Genomic DNA, 24,719 nt, shown 5'->3' on the forward strand with positions numbered 1-24,719 from the left:
AGGATATCATAGTTGAAATCGAGAAGAGGAAATTAACATGGGCCGGGCATGTAGCACGTAGACAGGATAACCGCTGGTCGTCAAGGGTAACTAACTGGATTCCCAGAAAAGGGAAGCGGGTTAGGGGGAGACAGAAGGTTAGGTGGGCAGATGAGATTAAGAAGTTTGCGGGTGTATAAATTGGCAGCAGCAAGCACAGAACCAGGTTATCTGGCGGAACATGGGAGAGGCCTTTGTCCTGCAGTGGGCGTAGTCAGGCTGATGATGATGATGATGACAGGCGACACGGCGCAGTGCCCCTTCTAGTTAGTTCGAGATTTCCCATCCTTTCTTTCGGTAGGCGTCGGTGGAAGAGAGAGAGAGAGCTTCGCAGAAGTTGACGGGAAGACCAGAAGAGCGAGGCTCTCGTTTTGACGCGCCAGGCTTTGCGCCTGACGTCATCGCTTTCCTCCTCTCCGAAGTTCGTCTGCTGCTCGTGCAGTGACGTCACGAGCTGGGAAGACGACGTCAGTCCCGTTTGCGGCAGCGCTACTTGTCCGGTTGTAGTGAAACTGTGTATATAGCTAGGGGGCTGAAGCAGAATTCGTCCTCCCTGTACGTGCCGTCTATTGTTCCACTCTGTATTAGTGAAGCAGTCGCCCGCGGGCGAAAAATGGGCGCGTCACAGATATTGGGCAGTGAAACGCCGGTCCACTCGAAGTGAACGCATCGGCGGTGAACACCGATCGAAGTTTCGGGACATGCGTAACCAATAAGGGGGAAATACTTTACACGAGCCATTGGGATTAGGCGCAGTGATAAACACCGGAGCCGCTAGTTTCAGCCTCGCTAGTCCTTGCGGAGAAAGTAATTGTAAATGTGAAGAAAAAAAGAGTGGACGAAAAAATAATCTGCCTTCGGGAGCTACCGACAAATTTTATGTTCTATATAACGGAGTGACACTGCGCTATATATGTATATAATGTATGACATGTCGATTATAGATAAGCTTTATATAGTACATCAAGTTTATATTGTAAGTCTGTCATGTTCGTAGTGCCTCGCTATAGCTAGAGATCCACAGCCTGCGTGTTGTGACCATATATGGTCTGCATCGCTCGTTCATGGTAAGTTCTGTTTGCGTCACCCTCGCAGAACTTTCTCGCGCGCCTGCCTGAAGTAGCTTTTGGATACGTCTTCCTCGTAACGAAAACACAAACACACACATACACACTCATGATGTGTGAGCGCTTGTCCTGTATTGTCTCTCGCAGGTTCGTTCACGAACTCGCCTGGTAACAAGTTATTATTAGCCGTGAGGTGCCGCCACGTTACAGCTATAAAATTAGAAAGAATCGAAAAAAGTCTCTTTTCCGCTGTCATAATTCTTCTGGATAGAAAAAATGATTTATGCGTGGCCATAACTTCGTTAAACCAAGTTTCAGCTGCTATTAGTTCACCTATATAGTATCCACTTAAAACGTCTGCGAGCTTGCTTTCCTGAAAGAAAAGGAAAAAAAAAGCAATAAAGTTCGCGGCGGCAATACGGTGTTATCGCGCCTTGTGCCGCGCCTGCAACAACGGAACACTTGACGAATGTCGCTGGAGAACGTCCACGCTTTCTGTTTTGTTTTTGTTTTTTTAGTCTACAAGCTCTCTCGAATGCAGTTGACGTTGCTTTGTGATGCGTGCCGCCCCCGTGAGCACGTGTCAAGCGCCTCGGTCACCGCTGTTATCGTCTGAACAAGCTGTTTCTCGTGACGTCATGGACGCGCCTTCTGCGGCCTGGCAGCCTAGATAACGTCAACGCAGTGTAGTCCATGTGTGGCTAACCGGTACGGTATGGCGCGATCGCATCCAGTGAATATCGCCGAAATCGAAACTCCGTGGCCTCCGAACTTGTCTATATTGTATTGTCTATATTGTATTGTACAATCTATATTGTATTATCAATATAGATAATAAGACTTTCCGTTCGGCTAGTTGGTGCTCTATCCCAGACGTGATATTTTTGTAGCGTGAACAGGGAAAAAAAATGTAATGCTGAAAAGATGTATATAGCTTCCCTTTTTTCCTGCTTGCGCTAGAAGTCACGACGTCTGGAATAGAAATAATCTCGGGGACCTGGTACTTCTCGTAATAATTCACAAGCCGGTGACGCCAAGTGCCGCTGAGGTCGCTCTTGTCGCCGCCGCTGCACATGCGCGGAGTAGCCTCCTGGAAAAGGCGCATTCCGTAAGGTAGAATATAGGTTTTTCTGGTGAGAAATAACATGGGGGGACTCGGTGGGCACGATAACTGACCCTCGAAGAGGACGCCGGAACCGGTGCAGAAGGGTTAAAAAAAAAAGAGAGAGAATTCGGAACAAAAAGATAGGAAAATGACGACAGTATGGAAATTCTACTAGGGAGACGAGTGTCCCGATGAAGGCATTATTTCGCATATTTTTGAACAGTAGGTTGTATTGCAGTACAACTAAAAAAAAGATGACAGTATTTTCTGGAGGATTCTCGGCGTGCGGCGGCTGCAAGCCAGCCAGCGCAAGCCGTGACGTCAGAGTCACCGTGGTGGAACCACGCCATCCAGAACCGTAGGTGGTGTCTATAGACTATTGATTGATTGATATGTGGGGTTTAACGTCCCAAAATCACCATATGATTATGAGAGACGCCGTAGTGGAGGGCTCCGGAAATTTCGACCACCTGGGGTTCTTTAACGTGCGTCCAAATCTGAGCACACGGGCCTACAACATTTCCGCCTCCATCGGAAATGCAGCCGCCGCAGCCGGATTCGATCCCGCGACGTGCGGGTCACCAGCCGAGTACCTTAGCCACTAGACCACCGCGGCGGGGCGTGACAAGCACTAAGGCTATCATAGGGTGCAACACAATCGATGGCCTCGTTCTCCTTTTGTGTCTCTCGTACGCTATAATGGAACGTTCTTAGTGGCTCTTGTGGCGAACTCCATTGAGTGTTGACAGGAGCACCCTATAACCGCCGATCCGCCGCGGTGGCTAGGGTGCTCGCCTGGTGACCCGGTGGAAGCGGAAATGCGTGCGGCCCTTACAGTTTAATTCGGGTGGTCGAAAATTTTCCGGAGTCTTTTACTACGGCGTCTATCATTAATTTATCCAGATACTGCTTATACTGTGCCCGACTGGAATAATTGTATAAAGAAAGTAAAGGAATACGCAGTAATACATCGCAAGTAGTACGGTTAGGCTAACAGATAACATGGCGTATCTATAGGAGGGTTGCACAGGGGCGTGGCCCATGAGATGGCGCCAGCGTCGAAAAGGCAGTGCATCCATCTTTGTGGTCTCCCTCCCTGCCGCCGCGGGCAAGCAGTCGCACAACTATAGTATGCAGGTGTTCTGTGGCGCACTCACGGGTGCGCGCGCGTCTGTGCAAGATTCCTGAGCTCATAACGGTGAACTGTGTAGTATTTGGTTGCTACAACAACTCGAGTAAGAAGGCTGGTCATGAGAATGCGTCTGATGTCGGTTTTTTTTTTCATACCTAAAATGATTGTAAACCAATCGAAATTGTTTGGATGACTCAGCCACACAATATACCGCGTGTGCGTTAAACATTTCATTTCATTTCCGGTAAGTGTTCAGAACCTATGCAACATCATAGAGGTTCGCTTTTGTGGTGAAAAACTTGAGTTTTCACGATGTGCTATAAAGCTTTGTTTACGCAGCAGGAGACGAGCGCGCGCACTATATACGACCGCGATCGCTGCTTATCAGCGTTATCATTCTGGTAGGTGCGACGTGTTACTGATTTATCTGTGTTAGTAAAGAGTCAGCGACGCAGTGCGCTCTCGTTTACCCATGCTTTAAAGAGCTGAGCACATTAACGTCGATCAGTTACAATCGAGACTGTGTCATTTCTGGGTGCGCAACTGCCCAACGCGCGTGATTGGACCCTGCAGCAAAGAGCATTTTTAATCGCAAGCGGCTTGGGCTCAAGCACGAACGAACTATGCCAATTGTATCACCTCACATGCTGTTGCAAATGGTGAAGCCCTTCCCCACGAAGAATTCGGGAAACGAGACCACCGCGGTGGAAAAAAAAAAAAATTGTCCGAACACTTGTTTCCGACGACGACGTGGCGGCCGTCTCCGAGGTCGCTGTTGGACTCATCCGCTAGTGGCATAGTTGTGGGCGTCCATCAATTTACAGGCTTTAAGCTCGTCCCTTGTTGCAAAGCTTGTGCCGCCAACAAGGTGGTCCTTAATGTCCGTGAGCTTGATGCGGGAATAATACTTCACATCCCACACAGCTTCATCGCTGCTGAAGTCGAACGGGTCGATATCCGCCTCAAATGTGAACCTTATGTTCGTAGCGAAGTTTCGCCGGACCTCGGAAGCCACGCGCGTAAGCACTCAGTCGAATTTCACCACGTTGGTACCGCACGTAACGGCACGCACACAACCTCTCACTGCCGCTCGGCTCGCCGCTTCAAAAAGGGCGCGCTTAGACCACTGACATGGCGGTAGAGGCAAACGCCGCTAGCGCCTCAAGTGGATGACGTCACGTGCAACCCTCCTATACACTCGGAACATAACACAATACAAAAAGTGGAAAAAAACTTGTTTTAATAACTACATTGTATTTTCGCGACGTTACGCCCTATGCAATTACATAGTGTTATAGTCTATTTTGTCTCCGCTGTCTCCCCCCCCCCCCAACTACAATGCTCGTACCAACAGCTGGTTTCTCTTAGCACCTTTAATCGCTTTTGTCATTACCGGCTTCATGAGAAACGATGTGACGAAAAGTATGCGCATGAGCTTTCGTTCGCTGCACTTTCTATGGGTGCCAATTTTCGGAGAATTTTCGTTTCGCTTTGATACGTTTTCCGCTAAGTGTGCGTCACGAGAGAATTCAAGAAAAGAAAAAAGAAACACTGGTGAAAGATATACGTACGGATGATGTCATCGATTAAAAAGCACCGCCGTCTGTGAGAAGCAGACGATACTTTTTTTTTTGTTCCCTTTTTTATGCGTATATTTTTTGCGGGCTGCCCTGTTCCCATAAGCTCTTTTGTTTTCTTTTTTTATTCTTATCTTTCCCTTTCTTCTTGAAGTGCGTCCTCCTATCATTCTTTGACCCTCATTTGCAACGTGGTGCGATATTACAGAATATCTTGTCCGTATGAAGTTAAAACGATGACGAAATAGAACAAAAGAAAAATGACAAATGTTAAGCTGGCGGCAGCAAATACTATAAAAAGTATCTATTTGATGCAAGATTGTTTCGTTCGATTTGAATACAATCGGTGATTCGTCTCGCTTTTTTTACGTGTTCTAGCCGGGAGCCGTTGTTTCTGAAAACAAAGAAACAAATAAGTAAAAAACGACAAAATCGTGAAATTGCGCGTGCACTTTCCGCATTGTTTTTTAGAATTGTCAGCCGAGAACCGTAAAAGAAAATATGCCGCACTGGCTCACAATGTCTTTCGTGGTTTTAGCGTATCTATATCTGCAGTTAAAACTCGATCTAACGAAATCTAATTTTGCGAATCTCTCGGCATAGCGCAGAAATATCCATTCCCTGGCGTGTACTTGTACGAGGGTCAAACGTTGCCGCGAACTGAAATTAACGATGTATGCCATGGAAGTAGAGTAAAAAAAATGCAGCAACATTCTGTAATTTCGACGCTGACTGGTTTTATACGGGCGCGCGATATAGCGCTGAAACATCTGACCGCACTATAGTCACGACACTGGCTTATATGGCCGCGTTTGCTTGTTTTGATACATTCGGGTTTCACCCGGAAATGCTGTTTGCAACGTTCGACGCAGACCGCGTCGAACGTTGCCAATCGTCTATCGCTCTTTATTGCTAACAGCTATACATATAGGCTGCACGCCGCAAATGTGCAATGGACAACAGACTTGAAAGGAATACGGACACAAAGTTGAAACATCGCAAAAAGGACATTTGACGCGCACAAAAAGGACATTTGACATTTCTTTGCTGTGCAATGCCGACGCTTTCCACACGCCGGAGTCAGGCTACGCGTATCAAAATTTGAATACGGTGTCGGGTCCCTGCTGAAACAGACTTCTCTGAAGCTGGTTTAAAGCTATCGCGCATCATTATAATTTGCACATCTCTCTATATACGCGAGGTGGAATGACGGCATGTGCTGAAGCTTCAAAGAGACGACGCACGGCTGCACGTATACGATGCGTATATACACGTCGACGTAATAAAAAAAAAACGAATTGGCTTTAAATACTCGGCGTACGAAAAAAGGGTGACGTCGGTGTGCTCTGAAGAGTTTTGCGACGTTTACGATGTATACGGGACCGCTCGAGTCGGACGAATGGGAGATTCTAAAAAAACTCGCAACAATCGCGCTCGTGCCGTTGGTGGTCTCTGTATAGGTATATGCAGTCTTGAAGAGCGCTGCCGACGACATATGTTGGAATTCTGTACTTTGACGACGCATCTACACCTGCGGCTACTGTACCACGGCCGGGCTATAGCGCAGTCCTCTTTAGTCCGGCCGTGGCTGTATATAAACGTAAAGGGCCGTTCGACATCTCTTCAACTGCGAGGTTGATTTTGTCTTGATAATGAGCAGGATTCCCAAACAAAGACCTTCTATCAAACCACACTGCATGTCGTATAGATGTGACCACCCCCACAAAGTACACATTCATTTTTTAACATACCAAGTTTTTTTTCACGATTCTTTTATTCCCACTACCTCGAACGAATGGAACCACCTACCCTCCTCTGTTGCCCAATCGGCCAATGTCACTGCTTTTAAGGCTGCTGTTCAATGCCATGTTTACTCTAGGCGGCATTTTTCTTTGCTCACTCTTATTGTTCTTATTATTATGTATACTATTGCCCACTCCCTTCTGTGACGCCTTCGGGCCCTGAAGGTACTGAAATAAATAAATAAATAAATAAATAAATAAATAATATAGCGTAAAATAATAGTTGGGGGGTTTAACGTTTGCAAAACCACGATCTGATTGTGGGAGGAAGGAGGGCCCCGGAAATTTCGACCACTCGGGGTTCTTTTTGTCGTGCGCTGACATGGCACTGAACGCGCGTGCCTCTATAGCACGTCGCCTCCGTCGAGACGCTATCGGCCGGAATCGAACCCGCGACTCTCCGGTCTGTGTATCCGAGCACCGTCACCACCGTGGCAGACCCGCCGCAAAGAAACGGCACAGGGCGGACCCGGGACGCGTTCCGTCTCCGGATGACTTGTGTTGGATCGAAACGTAAGCGCTCGGATCCGGGAAGCGAATCGTATGGCTCTTTGTGTCTGGCTTTGTCTGCGGCTTAATCCAATCGCGCGCCGACCGTTTGCGAAACGGGAACCACTGAATGTCTCGTGCAGTTGCCAAAAAGAACTGCTTTTTGGGACAATTGGTGCGCACATTTTTTTTTTTTTTTGGGGGGGGGGGGGGGTACTTTTGACCGTGATGCGAAATACGTGTTTAAAAGGAGGCGAATGGAAGTGAAGCGCCGACTATCGACCGTTGAATGACTCTCTGAAAAACGTACAAAAAGAATCTTCCCGCGCGTGCTTTGTGAAGACCATATGACTGGGGAGCGTCATGGTCGGAATGACGTGCTATCAAGAAAGCGCGTTTCTGAGGAACACAACGTTACAGATGTGTCACTCACTCAACCAGACCGTTTCCTTATGATATGGAAGGCTTACAACTAATACTCGTGAAATCGTGAAACCACTAGTCGTCCGCTCGAAGCATTGAAAGTTCCAGTACAGCGGAAAACAGCAAACGCAACAGTTTAGCATTGGCGTTGCGTGCTCCAGACTGAGCATGCGCAGAACGTTAAGAACGCCCGGACTCTTACGTACGAACGCTATCTCTGGCTTAAAGCGTTCAATGCTAACGCACGCAAGAGGTCGCGTACGTAGGATAAGATGGCGGTGCCTGTCGAAGCGAGAGCCGTCGACTTGGTATGTTTCTATAGCGGTCAGCCTGCATAGTTGAAGTCCTTCGCTCCGAAATAGTGGTCGTATTTGATTTAAATTGGAGTAATGAGGCTTCGCCTGCAGCTGTGTACTGTCGATAAAACACCTATGAGATTTTGTGATGCACACTCAATTCGGTCCAAACTATTTTACCAAATTTCCCATTTTTTGAACGAACACCCGACTCTAGCTAGCTACTTTTATTGACGATACTGGCTCATATGGCAATTTTAAAAGGAAGATACAGGCTCACTTACTGTCTACGCAAACATAATCACCGTCATCATTATTTTTGTTCCGTATTTTTTGTATTTTTGTACTAAAATTTTATGTTCTGTGTTTTATGTATCCTAATGTAAATCACATTAGCGTTTGAGTATATTTTATGAACTGTTTTTCATTAGTTGTTGCCGTAGATGCTTTGTGGATGTAATTACCTGAGCGAATTTCTCTCATATTTTTTTATCTTCGCACAGATGTGATTTGCATGTAACACACATTTATGTTTGTTTTACACTGAGTGTTGTGTTATTTTGGTAGGTTTTGGGTTTACAGGGCGCAGGCGCTTTGTCAGGCTTTTATGCATTTTCGCCGGTCCCCTAGGCAGAAAGGCAATTTGTACATCTCCTTCTTTTCATTGTACTACTTTTCCTTTTGCCTAAAATAAACTTCAACTTCAATGAAACACGTCTAGAAGGTTCGCTTATGTTATAGCAACGCAGAGGTGGCGACGCTGTATACATTCGCTTGTTTCTATAGGACAAGGCGAATACGGCCGCAACTCAAGTTGAGCCAGGTAATACTCGATTACGTCGTATGTTGAAAGAAAACAGTGCGTTTCGGGCCCTCGGACGCAACACTGAATTAAACGCGGCACGGAGACACAGCGAAGGCGACTTCATGTCAATTTGTTTTAGTGGTGCACTTGATGTTTCCAGAGTAACTATATATGGCGATGTAGATGCTTACGAAATAAAGGGCCACAACACCGGAAAAAAATACCGAAATTTAACCACCCGTCAATCAAAGCGTATGATAAACTAAAAGGATGCCCCGCCGCGGTGGTCTAGTGGCTAAGGTACTCGGCTGCTGACCCGCAGGTCGCGGGTTCAAATCCCGGCTGCGGCGGCTGCATTTCCGATGGAGGCGGAAATGTTGTAGGCCCGTGTGCTCAGATTTGGTTGCACGTTAAAGAACCCCAGGTGGTCAAAATTTTCCGGAGTCCTCCACTACGGCGTCTATGGTGGTTTTGGGACGTTAAACCCCACAAATCAAAAATAAAAGGATGTAAACCAAAAGAAAATAGGAGGCCACGGTTCCCTGTCCGATGCACACTGCTTTCGCCCCATCTCACCAGCATTCACTTCGTGGACATGCATCGATGATTTGTTTTTTTCCCCTAATGGTCGCTCGCTCTTTCTAAAACTTTATCTCTTCCCCGCGAGTGCACGGAGAGCTTTGAGCACGCCACTGCCCCGCGGTGTGGCTCGGCCCTTGACCTGCAGTGATCAGCGAGGCGATAGATTGACGACGCACGGCCCGAGTCACGCCTTGTGCGATCGATAAGCGCGCCTTTTGTATTTGGTACACACTGCTTCTCGGGCGCCGTCCACGCGTCGCAGCGGATCGACTTTGCCGCGTTTCCGCTTTGCTATGTGTATAAAGTGGGAACGACGCGCAGTAGATGCACCGTTTCGGCATACGGCGAGAGCACTTCGCGTTTCGCGTGGGTTTCGTTCGTCAACGCTGCTTTTTCTATATAGCCCAACACAACTCAATCAATCAATCAATCAATCGGTCGGACGGGTCGGCTGGTTGATAGAGGAAACTTACTTTTGCACGGAATAAATTCACACCTTCTCACTATTGATGCATGCACTTCGCCTCGCTACGCGCTTGTCAGTATACGCTTTCTCCATAGGCTCTTGAGGTCCTGGCCTTTCATTTCATAGAGTTTCCCGAAAAATACGCTAGAGGCAACTCTGGCGCTAGTGTCTACGGAAGCTGGAACGCAAGGCGCTTCAGCGAGCATGGGAATGATGTAGTATACACCGATTTGTCTATTCTTCGTACTTCTGGCTCCGTGTGTGTTCGCGTCTCCCCTCCACTACACGGCGTCTCGCGTAATAGTATCGCGATTTTGGGATGGCAAATCCCAACTATTTTAATGATCAGTATCACTTTAAGACAGGAGGATATACACACGTAATGCAAAACTATATACTAACATTGGTATACATTGCTCGCTGCGATGATTGGCTTAAAAAAAAACCGCAGTTCACGCTTATTAGTGGTCCCCCTTACGTATTCAACTCGACGACGCGGTGATAATAATCCGCTTGCACTCTGCGGGGAAACAATGCGCTCGATTGAAAAGGGGGAGGGCTTTGCGTTGGCGCCGCGCAAGTGTTGTTGCCTCATCGCTCGGCAATGCGTTAGTTGCTCGTCACAGACTGCGCGTCGAGCGAACGCTATTGTTCTACGCCGTAGAGGGATCCCCATTCACGACGCTTTCATATATATACACACAGGCGCGCGCTTATTGCGTGCACAGCAGTTGCCGACCGACACTGTTGCGCGTCCCTCGGGAGTGTATGTGGCTGCATTGTTTTCCTTGCGTTTCGTGTCGGCCACACCTCGATTGTGATGAGCGTGTGTGTGTGTGTGTGTGTGTGTGTGTGTGTGTGTGTGTGTGTGTGTGTGTGTGTGCGTGCGTGTGCGTGCGTGTGTGTGTGGGGGAGGGCGGGCGGGCGGGCGGGCGGGCGGTTGCGACGCGTCGCGGCGCCTCTGGATCGATGGATGGATGGATGGATAGATGTGGCTGTACCCTTTAGATCGGGCGGCGGCTAACGCCACCTAGCCGTAATACATAGTGAACTAACCATTAGATTTATCTTTTTTTTTTTCGTTTAAATAGTGCGATTGAGGATTCGTATTTTGCAGTGAAGGGTTTAATTTTCGCCCGTGCCTTGACTTTAGCCACCAATCACATAACCGGATTCTAGTTAATTCTACCCGCTTAGTCTATTTCGCCCTCCCTTTCCCTAAACCCCAGTGCTTTGAGAAACTCTGCGTCATCGTCCTGAACTATAGGTTGAAGCCCTTTACAGAACATTATCAAGTATTCTCGAAGCGTCATTTTACCGCCACCTGCACGCAAGAAACGGCAACAGCTCGTTCGGGCGAGCACGTTTTTCGAGGCCCTTCCTTCCTTTGTACGCGGCGCGAGACACTCTGACGTCACACCGGGCGGGTGCGAAAAAAAAAAAAAAGAGGTGCCCGAATTTCGCGCTTGTGTGTGCAAGTGCTGTTCTAATTAGTTATGTGTTTAATTTTAAAAAATGAGCCGCTGATTTTGCTTTCTCTCGTTCAGTACATATATATAGAGGACGCTGTGCGCTTTGTATGTGTACTGAACGTACGTTGCGTGTCAGGAATTTTTTTTTTCAATATTTCCAGCATGGGTAGTTAAGCAGAGTGACTTGTTGGGAGAGTTGGTGGCGCGCAAAGAAAAAAAAAACCACGCGAGAAAGACAAGCGCGAACTATCAACTAAATTTATTCGAAAAAGCGCACACACACATATATATATATACAGGTCTTAGATCGCCAATTAGCGGTACTAAGCGAAAAGGTCTTGCACATGTTGATGTTGGAAGCGCGGGGGATATAAGCCGAGTAACGGAAGGAAGGGGCTCCTCTTGTGAGCATTCCGTATGCTCACGGGGTTTCCCATCAGCTGAGGAAACTTGAGGGTAGGTTCGGATGTAGCGTCTTTTTTTTTTTTTTCTGCCGCAGACAAGCTTGGCCGGATTTGTGTGGCTGTGAGTGAGAAGTTACCTAGACAGTGAGCGGGTCCATGGGTGCGACATCAAGCACCGTCATAAATTGGTCGAGTGTGCCAAAAAAGTGCTTTATGATACCCCACTATCTTGTGGAAAATGATAGCCCCGCCGCGGTGGTCTAGTGGCTAAGCTACTCGGCTGCTGACCCGCAGGTCGCGGGATCGAATCCCGGCTGCGGCGGCTGCATTTCCGATGGAGGCGGAAATGTTGTAGGCCCGTGTGCTCAGATTTGGGTGCACGTTAACGAACCCCAGGTGGTCGAAATTTCCGGAGCCCTCCACTACGGCGTCTCTCATAATCATATGGTGGTTTTGGGACGTTAAACTCCACATATCTATCAATTGTGGAAAATGATATGTCGGGCAGGCGGGACGGTGTGTAAACAATGGACTGTTAGACCATAAGGCGGCGCCTTTGAGGGGGACACCCTGTTCAAATCTTTCGTTACACTGCAGGGAGTGCGGCTGCGCACCCTATCAGAGACCAGGGTGCTCGCAAGAATGAAAGGAAAAACTGCGCGAGAAAGGAGGCATATTTTATTAAGATTAGGCGATACATGCGTTGCGAAGCCCTCAATCACGTTACATGCTACCGAGATGTACTTAAGTGCTTGCCGCTAAAGGATTTATTTTCTGCTAATATGACTTGTGACTTTGTTGACCTGTATATATGTGTGCGCTTTTTCGAATAAACTTAGTTGATAGTTTGCGCTTGTCTTTCTCTCGTGTCTTCTTTTTCGCGACATAATCTACGTTAAGGGTAGTTAATGTTGCTTAATTAACTGTATCGTACGAAAGCTGTAGCACTAGTTTTGAAACGTCGGAAGTTTTAACTCATGCTAGGATAATCGCAAATTTGATTAGCTGGTTATTTAACTAATATTGCTTCACATTTAGGAGAGTGACTAGTAACGAAAGATATTGTACAGTGAAATTGTAGTAACTAAAATTTTCGGAGCCCTCCACTACGGCGTCTCTCATAATCAAGTGGTGGTTTTGGGACGTTAAACCCCACAAATCAATCAATCAATTGTAGTAACTAAATTTTGTTCAACGATGGCGGACTTCTTTTTTTTCGTCTATGTACGTTAAGATAGCTTTTTCGCTAAAAGTTTACTTAGTTCAGGGTTCTACCTACCTACCTACCTACCTGTGTTGAAAGTGGTGCTGGAGTGAAACAATGAATCTGTTTAGATTTCATGAACTGTACTCTGAAAACTGCAATGACGTTAATTTCAGCGTGAAGTGTTGATTAATAGAGGCGGGAATGAATATCAATGTTTTACTTTTATTAAATCTGGCGCCCAAATATTCCCGCGGATTTTGAGTTATACTTTTTCCGTACTGCGTGCCATCGGTTGAAGGGAAATTTTCTGATAATTCACATGTCAAGTGTTTCGGCTGCTCAGAGCGCGATGTTCTTCGTTTTTACCGATTAGAAACTCTATGTAGGTCCTGCTAAATATCGTCAACATCTATGTCGTCACGACGATTTGTGCAGGTTCTTCAAGGTGGCGTCGCCGCCTGCATTTTCTCCTAACGCGTTTTCTCGCCTATACCAAGCGCCATCTCGCGGAAAGCATGCTGTTTTTGGTTGTGTTCATAGAGGTGCTCAATGTCAACTAGAAGGGACTCTGGCGCTGTGATTGTTCAGCCATAATGCGAATAATGGCCTATATAGTACACCGGTTTGCCTAATGTTCGAGCTTGCGGGCCTCGAATCGTACTTGTGGTTTTGTTTATTGCTGCGTCTTGCTTTTGTTCTGAATAAAAAAAAAATGAACCGTTATGAGCTTTGTGAGCCGATTTGAATCGGTGAGCCTTGGAAGTTCAAAGTGGTGGAGTGTAACTGCGGAACTTTCTTTGCTTATCTTCGTCTTGCGGCAAGGGGAATTCAAGTCCCGCGAGGCCAAGCAAAGCCGGAAGAACGAAGATTCGACAAATGTGTGTATCGCAAATCGCTCCCAAGCTGTCTGAAGCGCCGTGCGTTGCAGCTCTCGTGGACACTAGCGCCAGTGTTCCCTCTATAGTGTATTTGTACGAAACTATGGTTTGGGTAGATAGTAATCTGATAATACGTAGAAATCTTTCGTGAAGTCCTAAAATGGCGTGCGTATACAGTAAACGCTGCGGATCGTTTATAGCGTGCTCCGCATGCGTGTTTCGATCTCGCTATTATACGCTGAGCCCGGTACAGCGTAACCGAATTACTTTTCGTCCCTTTGTAACTGTTTTTTTCGTTGTAGGGTAGCAAACCAGGAGTTTGTCTCATTAGCACCTTTGCCTTCCTTTGTCTCTATCGGTATGCGCACAACGGGCAGCGAAATGCGGCTCGACTTAGCCGTGTCGTGTTTTAATGCGGAGCGTTAAAAGTAGGGGGGCGCCGTTTAATGCTATACTTCAGTATGGCAATTATCCAACTGGACTTTTTGGTAAGCTTGGTTATTCGGGTAATTAACCGAGTCACTCAAATAATTAATGGGGCAGGTTTAACGTGGAACTCTCACTGCATCTTTAACCGGGGCAGGTCTCCAACAATTCGTTTTGTGTGCTTTTAATCCGCCGGTGCTTAGCTTCTCCCTGTCTCACTAGTTTCGAAAGTATACAGTTGCGAAATCCTAACACGTTCGTGCATGGCCAAACCTTCTGGTGTCGCTCCCCCCCCCCCCCCTTGGGTGTGTGTGTTTTTTTAGGTAAATATTTGTGTGTTTAGCTCGGCAGCGTATTGCAACTTTGGTTGCAGTGGTCTGTCTCCAGGGAGACCACTGCCTCCGTGTGTCGTCGACCTTGTGAACCGTCCACATCGATCGCCACTGATTTGTAAGAAGAAACAGGCGAGCAGGGCACCCCCCGTTTTTTTTTTTTTTAGTTCTTTCTCAACGCCATTTTGATGTCGCAAAGCTTTCGCAACTCTCGACGCAAATGAAAGGGACGCAACGCAGCGAATGCAGTCCTCAGATATCCGCTTTTGGATCCCCGCGTCTCGGATGTCGTGCATGACTGACTGTGATAAACGTATAACCCCTCGAATTGTGTAACGCGGCCGCTTGCCTGGCCCGCCTGGAAAGTTGGTAGGCCTTATCGGCCTCGTTTTGAAATATTCGAACACGTTCATATCTGTCTTCAGACTTGTCAAGTTTCTTTGATTGAATCAGCAGGGACAGTTGGGTGGAGTTGGTTGAAAGTAATGTCTGAAAAAAAGAAAGCGCGAAAAAAACACAACACACGGGCACCTCATCCTGTCCCCTTCGTGCCTGTGTCTTGTGTTTTTTTTTTCCCCTCGTGCTTTGTTTCGAACGCGAGTTTATTTGGGTGTCATGTTGCTGTACATCTCGTCCACTTTGTCTTTTTACGCTGGGAAAGGGGTGGCCGGTACCGTGCGTCGATGTGGTCAAGAGTGCCGTGACATCACTGCTTTTTCGTGTAACTGAATGCGCCGCGCCAAAGTGGACACAGCCTACATGGACACAACGTTGATGGACACATCTCCCCGGTGCGCCGCCTGGAAACACGTGCGTGCGATATCGGCCGCGGCGTTCGCATTTCGGTGGGGGCGAAAATCACAACACATGTCCCTTGATGACACCCGGTTTCGTCCACCAATGTGTGGGCAAGAAGACCTTTAGAAAATAGCCCGCTGATAATCTACAGTTTCCTTCGCTTATTTGGCAACAATATTTTCAAGCAAATGTCTTTTCGAGGTTCATAAAAATACGAGAGATTCCATTGAACATTACGCACGCAACTTTTATCTGAAAAACTACAGAAATATTTTCCTTACTCTTGGAAAAAAGAAAAAACTCAAAGACGGGCTGTCAGTTTCAACGTTAGGAGCTGGTAAATTTGGTGACTAGGAGTTTTTCGGGGTACAGCGCTTGCGATCTTGAAACCGTATACAGAGGCCCGTGTGGTGTGCGATGGCAGCGAATATTGAAGAACCCCGAGGGGTGATAATTATCGTGAGTCGTCCAGTCTCGCCGCCCTGTATTTGATTTGGGACAGACCGCGCAAACCATTCAAAGGACTAGTTTTCAAGTGAAGCTTCGATGAGTTGACATTTAAGATGTGGCGGTATATGGCAGAATTGTGTCTGTAACGAGTAATCCTACTTCAATCACGTATTTCTGAATTTGTCCGAACAAATCCAAGCACCCGTGGCGAGGATTGGTAGGCTGCTCCGCGCAGCTCGTAACCGGAGTTACAGCTCCGACCAGTGGGCTGGGCCAGAGGGGTCTCCCAAGCACAAAAGTGGCAGGCCACATATAGAGTGGCCAGAACCTGTCATCATCCCCCCGCCCCCCCCCCCACACACACACCCTTAAATGGTTCTTTTGTGAATCAATAAAACTGTTTACTTACCTACCTAAGCGTAATTGGGTCGGTAATGAGTCACGTTAAAAATTTCAAGTAATTCGTTAAATTACTTAATTACCAGCCCACGAAAGCACATCATCGCATTGCTCCACCAAAGTATAACTTACGGTCCTGTCTGATCGGAATGCTTCTGCAGCCGTTGACCTTACACAGCTGTGATAGCATAAGCATGCCGTCTGGACATGCGTTCCTGCGTATTTGAACGCACCCACAGGCAATGTGCGTGCGTGCGTGCTTTCTTCCTATCACGAAACGATTCTATAGGCCTGCTGCTTACAGCCAGGGAACGCGTGTCGGAGTGTTGAGTGTATACTTAGATTTAGAAAGTGCATTTTAATTGGCCGAAATTAAACATCAGTCTTGCATGAACGCCGTGCCTCAAAATCTTTTCGTCACTTTGGTGTGCGAAGGCTCAGAAATTATCAATAGTAAGGGACGTGTGAATAACAATTCCTTACTTCGAAGTTTATTCGAATAAGGAAAAACGAGGGCGAATTTAATAGTTTTCGAATATATTGGAATACGGATTCATTGGAACCTTCGTATTGAAGCAGCACATGGACCACAAGTTCGTACGCTGTATCCGATATTCGTTGTAACAGTACACATGAACCGGCGCCAACGGATCGGCATGCGAGAATCCCGTGTACAGAAGGGAATTACTCCTTGCTTTCAAAGCCACTGTAAACGAAGCACTCCTTACCTGTGCCTGTAGCGTTGCAAACTGGACAGAGCGTAACATGAGTAAGTGAAATGGCAACAGAAGAGAGTTCGACAAAACAGGCGTGCGTTCACATTCCCTTTAAAGAAGAACGTGCCTAATTTTATTACTCAACATTTTACAGGAAAACGTGGTTGTCATTTCTCTTTTAATTATTTATTTTGCTTTTTATGCTATATTTTCTGTTTCAAGCCTCGCGCAAACAAAATGTTGTTGGGTGAATGACAAGTCGCTTGCGTTGTATACACTATTTAGAAATTAAATTTAGAACAGCGGACGCAGCGCTGACCAGTTCTGCGCAAAGCCCGAGCACAGAGACATTTATCGTCTTCGTCGAGCGCGCATGGGCGTGTGGTTCAAGAAGCTGGCACTAGGCGTAGAGTAATATTTTTCTTTGATACCTCTTCGTTATAGCCAATGTCCCGGTTGATCACGCGTCTTTCAATTTGAATATGAAAATAATAAATGTGCTTGAAATGAAGCGTGGCGTACCGAATTCTCGTTTAGTTCGCCATTGCCGGTAACTCGGTATATTGTTGTTCGTTATAATGACCTTATAAACTGTACTATACACGTCTATATATCTCTTCTTCTTCTTCACTGTCGGCGGCTGCTGCACAAGATAGTCTCACTTTGCTCGGGCGATCAACTCGCCGATCGGAGGCCGCGAAGCGCTCGTTTTCCGAGCTCGCGCCAGAAAACGTAGAAAGGGGCAGGACAAAAAGAATAAAAAAGAGATACAAAGCAAAAGAGATAGGAAAGAGGTTCGCCGCTTCAAAGAAGTCGGGAAAATCACCCGTAAAACTGTGTGCGCGCCGTCCACCGATAACATCGCGAGGCCGCTTTCTCGTTTTCGTACCCACAACTCTATACGCGCACCGATTTCGAGCCTTCTTTTTCCTCTTGTCTGTATATTTATTTGGATAGGTTTCAGCGTGAATTAGATGAAGACACACAGACAAGCCCTCGTCGGTGTGTCTTCTTTGTCTTCGACTGAATCGCGCTGAAGCCTACCAAGTATGTTACCAATTTGCCCAAGTCAAAGCGCTATTGGAATATATTTCATTTTTCGCGCGTGCACTTTTGAGAAGCTGTCGTGGTGTGTGTGTGTGTGGAGGGGGCGGGGGTATAGCCTAACAACACCACTGTCGGTCTGGTTTAGAGAAGCTAAGGAAAGGTATACAAGGACTTCACTTGTATTCTTTTAACTTTTGTGTAGTAGTTGTTTAGCGGTAGAAATTTAAATTGAATGAAACGACTATTTGCCGCCGGTAGAAACCGAACCCCTGATTTTCGGATAACGTGCGTCCGATGTTGCCTTTGTTAGGCAGAACCTAACGAAACCAACGAAGAAAACGAGCCCCCTGATGTAATCAATACTTTCGATTTTACGTGAAGTATAATTTTAAAGCAACGTTTCTGGCTATTCGCTCAACTATATGAGTAACAGTTTTCGACCGAAAACGTGACGTCTATTCTGACGCGTCTACTGGATAACGACGTTAAATTAAAAATTATCTGCTCTCGGTCGAAACGTCCGAATAAATGTTAGTTCTCGCTGCAAATTTGTGCTTATACGTATATACGGCCTTCAGTTGTATATTATACGTGTGTGTGTGTGTGTGTGTGTGTGTGTAGCTTCACTCATTTTTGTGCCAGTGGTGTAGCCAGGGGTAATACACCGTGCCCGTGCAGCCCCCCCCCCCCCCTCCTCCCTTCGAAGTTTCTTTCGCTGTGGCATACGGAGCGGATGCGAAATAACCATTTACCGCCTCTCCGTAAAAATTTCTGCCTACACCATTTAACCCTGATTATCCTTACGTCATCCGCGGTACGCCACTGGAGCCCCCGGGTTGTGGGGCAGATGTCTTCGTTCGGACGGGCGGTCCTACCTGGACGAGGGTGCTAACGCTTAGCGAAGGGCGTCCAGCACGTGTAACCTGTCTCACGGGCCGCCGAGGCGCTATCAGTTTAGGGCCGCGGCATTTCGTCTACGCATAGATCTCATTCGGTGTGACCAATTCAAGGAATCAATACAGGCCTGCGTAGCATTTGCACTAACAGATCAAATACACTGGATCTCAAAGGCCTCAACCAGAAAAACAAGTATGTTTTCAAGGTTTTTGGAACGCTAAAATTCGCTTCACTTTTGCTGGTAAGGTATCGCGGGCGCTTCCACTCCAGCAATATATTTTTTAACCTGCTTTATTTAGGAAGAATCGTGGTTGGAAAATATTTATTTCTTCGTAGGGTGCTGCGAATACATATCAGATAAATTAACGTACACAAATTTCTATGTACAGAGCCGTCCACTGTGAACATGTCTCAGCGTGGCCGCACTCCGCGGAGCGCCAGTGTGGCCATCCAAGGGTAGCGGCGCATGCGCACATGGACACACGGGAGATACTTTACGTCGTCTGCTACATTGCTCGAGCGTGCTGCTCCGTAACAGCCAGACGCCGGTCCTGCTTCTCTGTAGCACAGCGAGATCGGCGCGCCGTAGTGCGCCTGCGCCACATCAGTTCAATGTGCGGCCGCGCCGGCTGCACTGGCGCTCCGCCGAGCATATGCACTGCCACGCGGAGCCGTGTTGACTCTAATAGTGGACGCCACTGTACATCAAACGCTTTACCAAAATTGGCAGATCCCACGTGCAGTGGGAATCGATGATATGCGAAGCACGAATGAGAAATTGTGATATGTCACTTTAAAATGAGCACAACTTTACGAGGTGGAGGTAATTCACGTCGTACACGACTTCCGTGTCATGATCATCTTGTTTCAATGTGTCGTTAACATTAGTCATCTATTCACGTCACGTGATACCAAATTTAGTATATGTGGAGCTAGCGAAACGGCCACGCGCATGCTATGAGCGTGGTATGTTGTCAAGTTATAATCATATTTGCACCAGTCATATATTTCGTCATCCATTGACGTCGCGTAACACCAAATTTGGTATATGTGAAGAAAGCAAAATTACCGCGAGCACATCATGAAGAGGCCAATATACTCCAATGTAGCGTTGACGCGCGCGCACGCAGGGCACAGCGACGCTACGTTAGTTAAACGCGAGCACTGCATAGTGTGACGCCAGGCGCGACCAGCGTCCGTCGGCGCGGCCCGCAGGCAACCGGCGCGAAATATGACATGCTGCAGTTCGCGCCGATGCGTTACCGAGACAACACTGCGTCTCCTTCTTCTCGTGACAGAGAGACGCTGGACGCGCTGAAACGCGCATGCGTCAAAGCAACGCAGCGCGGCGCGCGTCTGCGAATATATGGCAGGACCGGCGTCTGGCGTGGCAACGCCTGCGTGACGTGACGAAATGAACGCCGGCGAGCACGTGCAACGCGTCATGTCGAAATGTATTGGTGCCTCGAATGTGGTATGTAGTCGTGTTCTTACATGACACGCATATCATGATTATCATGTCTGCACCAATCACATACCTTCGTCATCCATTGGCGTCACGTACTACCAAATTTGGCATACGTGAGGCTAGCGAAACGGCCGCGAGCGCATCATCAGTGTGTTGTCACATGACACGCATCTCATGTTTATCATGTTTGCACCAGTATAATACTTTCGTCATCCATTCACGTCCTGTAATACCAAATTTGGTATAAGTAAAGATAGTGAAATGGCCGCTATAGCGCATCATGAGCGTGGCATGTAGTCATGTTGGTACATGACACGCATCTCAAGATTCTCTTGATTTGCCTCTCGGCCCTTGGACACAAGGGCGCTGATGAGGCATTTGTGCTAGTGCCAAATATTTTTACACATGCTTTTATTATCGAAACCTTTTGTCACCCATTTTTACTATCCATATCACGTCATTGCCATGATTTTATTAGTTGTGTTTTTACCCGCGTTAGCGCGAGGGATTTTAAGGCCCCTATACAGCCACGCACCATATCATTCACTGAAATGGCGCTTTTTGGCCACCAATTGGCCTTTGCGCCATTAAGCCCTACACATCATCATCAAGATTATCATGTTTGCACCAGTGACATACCTTCGTCATCCATTCACGTGCCGTAATACCAAATGTGGCATATGTGACGCTAGCGAAATGGCGGAGAGCGCATCATGAAGGGCCCGATAAACTCCTACGTAACGTCGACGCGTGCGCATGCTGGGCGCAGTGATGCTACGCTAGCAAAACGCGAGCATTCTGACGCCAGGCGCGACCGGCGTCCGTCGGCGCGGCCCGGCAGCAACCGCGCCAAATGCTACTTTGCGCCGACGACGTTACCCTTTCAATGGAGGTCACTGCGTTACCCAGACACAACGTGTCTGCCTCTTTTCGTGACGTAGGGACGCCGGGCGCGCGCCTGCGAGTATATAGAGCAAACCTCATAAGCGCGAAAATGCACGCGACGGCGACGAGCGATGCTATGAGCGACGAAACAGGGCGTTCGCGCGACGTGTCGCTTGCTCGTTTTCGCGCGATCGCTCGGTTCTCCAGATTTGGAAACCGTCGCTCATCGCCCGGAAGTGCTGGGCTCAAGCAGCCAATAGCGAAAAACCGGAAAAGACAACGACTACATAGGTGCACGTGACCCTGCCCGAGTCACGTATTCGCAACAAGAAATAACGCAATGTTTATTACGCAAGTGCAGATAAAAAAAGTGCTGCTACGCGGTTCTCTTGGTACGAGTAGACGGCCTCACTGCCAGCAACAGTGGAATTCGCTCGCCGAAGCCGTCGCGTGAATGAGGTTGGCCTGCGCTAGCGACTGATCGCGCGAAGACGATCTACGTCGCATCGCTCGTCGCTGTCGCGCGCATTTTCGCGCTTATGAGGTTTGGGCTTATAGCAGGCAGATGGGCGCCTGGCATGACATAGCCGGGGTGACGCGACGAAACGAACGTCGGCGCGGACGCGCGCTAGGTCACGACGAAGTGTATTGATGCCTTTAGTGTGGCATGTAGTCTTGTTCTTACATGACACGCCTGTCATGATTATCATGTTTGCACCGTCACATATACCTTCGTCATCCCTTCACGTGACGTAACACCAAATTTGGCATATGTGAAGCTAGCGAAACTGCCGCGAGTGCATCATGCAGCGTGGCATGTAGTCATGCTGTTATACGGCGCGCATCTCTTGATTATCATGTTAGGGTCTGTAGTTTGTGTTCACCATGTAGCCATGTCATACCATACCAGTTTTGGAACATAGCATGTGAACGAAACCACCGCAAGAGCAGCAAGACCATGAAATGCAAATCATGACATACATGTCATGATTTTCATGTTATCACTAGTCACTTATACTCGTCGTACAGTCATGCTATGCCATACCAATTTTGGTGCTGGTACCATTATCGGAACGGGCAGGAGAGCTAAATGTCGTTAGGTGGCTAGATAGATGGTTATATACGTTGTTAAGGTTCGGAAGGAAGGTCGCTGATGGCGGCATCCCACCGCTGCCACCAGTTGTTAAGGTTGAAGGAGGATCGCACGAGGATACGAAAAACAGAACAGGTTTATGGCACTATTTACACATATTTACAAAAAAGAAAGGTTAGTGGTTTCCCAAACCACGAGCGTGGTGGTTGAACCGTTACATGGTTCAGAGCGACGTCCAGCACTCTGCGGCGGCGTTTTAAGCTCTCTGTCGGGCTTCTCCTCTCCGAGTGGAACACCAATCACACACACACAACAGGTGAGGGGGACGAGCATGCACGGCCCACGTGCACGTCCAATATTGAGTCGTGAACACTGCACTGCAAGGTGGCGCCAGCAGGGCTCTTCCTCGTCGTGTGTGTGCCGCTAGTCGAGAGGTCCCAAGATCTTGACAGCATACATCAAAGGGTCCGCCGATCGGTTCGCTCAATTAGCGGGGTGATTTGCGGCGGCCTCCACGGTCAGATGCTGTCTTTGTTGTCCTCTCTGGAACGGTTTACGGCGTCGTGGTGACACGACGTCTCATCCTCCGGCTAGCACGGACAATGCCTGACGAGCATAGGCAGCCGGCCGGTCGGCTACTTGATTGAGGATTAAAAGAGCGCCGCTCCCCCGTCAGCTCTGGCGCCGGTCACGACAGCTTCCCCGTCGCCCGATGAGTCGCTAAGGGCATCAGTCATCGCATCTGCTCGAAGAGACGACGACAGGGTCCGTAGTTGAAAGTCAGGAACTCGCCTTCGCTTGCCACATGGTCTGGGTAATTGCTCAAATCTTCGACAGCGTCTGGCAGACTGGACGCCGAAGGGATTGAGAGCCTCCCCAGTAGACCGGCTTACGCACAATGGCGTCTGCCCAGACGAATTTCCAGGCCAAACTTAACAACGTTAAAGAACCCCGGGTGTACACGTACACGTGCTTTGCGGGGACGTGGAACCCCAAATGGATATGTTACGACAGAAATGCGAGCGACGTCATTTTTGGTTGCGACGGCGTTATTTATGCGCGCGCATATTATATATGCGGCCGGCGGCGACCACGCAATAAAGCCTCCGGGTAATTTAGGTATGTGATACGTGTCTCGCGGATTAAGTCCGTTAGAGACTTCTTCGCCGCCGCCGATTCGTTTTCGCATACCGTTATCGAACCTGATCTGCGTGCGCTCTCTTTAGAGCTCTATTTAGTTTGTTAAGCGGTTTATTGACGGACACTCAGCGATGATTCACGACAGCGACAGTCAATGCGGGGATCGACTCTCTGCACGAGCTGCTCTTCTCCTTAAGAAAAGGGCGACCCACTAGAAGGCGCTGAAGAGGATGACCCACTGTTCAAAGGCTTTACCACAAGTTATACGCCTTGGTGGAACAGTGGCTAGCGTGCTCGGCTGCTGACCGAAAGGTCGCGGGTTCGATTCCAATCGTGGCGGTAGCATTTCGACGAAGGCGCAATAGTATAGAGGCCCGCGTATTGCGCGGTGTCGGTGCACGATAAAGAGTACCAGATGGTCGGAAATTTCCCTCAGCCCTCTCCACTATACGGCGCCTCTCGTAATCATATCGTAGTGATAGTTGTAGCGCGAGAACAGAACGACGACGCAGAGACACGAAGGACACGAGCAAAGAGCAGCGATGATGCGCACCTTGCAAAAAGGCTGGCACCGGACAGTTGATGACGTCATTTCTCCTGAAGGACCCGCGGCAACTATAGGAGGAATGTGCAACGAATTTTGTTGGTCTTCCTGCGAGACACTGGGCTGTCTCACACGTGGTGACAATTTCCAATTTCGGGAGATGCTCGGGCGGAACAATTGCCGGTCATGCAGGCCAGGCTAACCCCGCCTGCTGCAACACCACCACCACCGACTTGAGTGCTCGTGTCCTTCGTCACCTTGTCTCTGCGTCGTCGTTCTGTTCTCGCGCTACAACTATAGCGTCATGTCATACCAACTAGCCCAAGCTGCCACACTCGTATCGTGCTATTGGGACGTTAAGCCCCACATTATGTTAATAATCCTGAGCCGCCTTTCACTTTTTTCATTGTGATTGTGTCTGTAGCGTGCTTTGTTTAAACAGGAGAGTGCAGAAAACAAAGGAGGAAAGTGATATCGTTACTTTCTTTCCGCTTTGCCCCTGAGCTGTTTTATTGATACTGCGCGCCGAGTATCTATATAAGCAACAACCTTCTTGAGGATGCAGCTCACGCTACCTGGCTCGCGCCTTCGATTTTGTAGTTGTTTTGTGGTCACGGCTATATATAGGCTTGCACCGGCTTAAACTGTTGTGCACACCTGACATCGCCAAGCTATAAGCGTGCCTGCTGATAAACGTGCGCGCCGTTCATCCGTACCGTGCGATTTGAGCACGCTATAACCCCGCTAGTAACTTCTCGGGTTTTTGCGTACCGAAACCGC

General features: G+C 48.1%; 1 protein-coding gene across 3 annotated transcripts in view; it reads left to right on the plus strand.

Annotated features, from left to right (window-relative positions):
- The window catches only part of Hers (Histone gene-specific Epigenetic Repressor in late S phase), an 87,412-nt gene that overhangs the window by 9,472 nt on the left and 53,221 nt on the right, over window positions 1-24,719 (plus strand). The gene's annotated exons all lie outside the window — the stretch shown is intronic.

This window comes from Rhipicephalus microplus, chromosome 6, assembly GCF_043290135.1.
Source record: "Rhipicephalus microplus isolate Deutch F79 chromosome 6, USDA_Rmic, whole genome shotgun sequence".
NCBI lineage: Eukaryota > Metazoa > Arthropoda > Arachnida > Ixodida > Ixodidae > Rhipicephalus > Rhipicephalus microplus.